The following is a 1,322-nucleotide window of genomic DNA, read 5'->3' on the forward strand; positions in this document are numbered from 1 at the left end:
GGGAAGAAGGTTGAAGAGGTGAGGGAGGTGGGAAGAAGGTTGAAGAGGTATGCCACCTGTCTGCATGCCAGATTGTGGCATGCCAGGCTGTGGCATTCCTGCTTGTTGCATGCCAGGCTGCGGCATGCCAGTCTGTGGCATTCCTGGCTGTGGCATTCCTGTTTGTGCCATGCCAGTCTGTGGCATTCCTGTTTGTGCCATGCCAGTCTGCTGCATGCCAGTCTGTGGCATTCCTGCCTGTTGCATGCCTGCTTGTTGCATGCCTGCCTGTGGCATGCCAGGTACCATGGGCACCATTCCAGCCATCATCCCAGACATGGACATCATTGGTACAGGAACCATGCCTGAAAGAAGACATACGTGCGTCCAGTGTCTAAGCATTCCATATCAACCTTATCTCTTCAACCTTCCCACCTCCCTCGTCACAGCCTGGCATGCAGGCAGGCAGCATGCCACAATCTGGCATGCAGCAGCAGTCCATGATGGCAATGCGAGCCGGTAAGTTTTCGACTTCCTATTGTATCGAATTCCGTATTCGCGCCATTGTTTCTAGCGTGGGTGTGGAGTTTGTGAGATGCTACATGCAGCCTATTCGAGCGTTTCCTTGTATTAAAGTTATTGCAGAAATAATCCATTAATGTAATGTAAGGTGAGACCAAAACGAATGAAACCCTATTATTTTTCTAATTCGAATGGAACCGAATTTCAATCATGTTCTATCAAATCGAATTTTCTTTCATCCATCAAATCAAATTTTCTTGCACCCATCAGAATGAATATTCTCGCACCCATTAGAATCGAACTTAGTTGCATTTAATCGAATCAATTTTTTTGGGTATTTGCTGTAGTAATCAGTTAATTCAGACTAGTATTTGACCGGACGTAGTACGTACTAGTATTTGACCGGACGTAGTACGTACTAGTGTTGGACCAGACGTAGTACGTACTAGGATTTGACTGGACTTAGTACATATTAGGATTTGACCGGACATAGTACGTACTAGTGTTTGACTGGATTTAGTACATAGTACATACTAGGATTTGACCGGACGTAGTACATACTAGTGTTTGACTGGACTTGGTACGTACTAGTGTTTGACCGGACGTAGTACGTACTAGTATTTGACTGGACTTAGTACATACTAGGATTTGACCGGACGTAGTACGTACTAGTGTTTGACCGGACGTAGTACGTACTAGTATTTGACCGGACGTAGTACGTACTAGTATTTGACCGGACGTAGTACGTACTAGTGTTTGACCGGACGTAGTACGTACTAGTGTTTGACCGGACGTAGTACGTACTAGTGTTTGACCGGACG

Source organism: Priapulus caudatus, unplaced genomic scaffold (assembly GCF_000485595.1).
Source record: "Priapulus caudatus unplaced genomic scaffold, Priapulus_caudatus-5.0.1 Scaffold8752, whole genome shotgun sequence".
Lineage (NCBI taxonomy): Eukaryota > Metazoa > Priapulida > Priapulimorpha > Priapulimorphida > Priapulidae > Priapulus > Priapulus caudatus.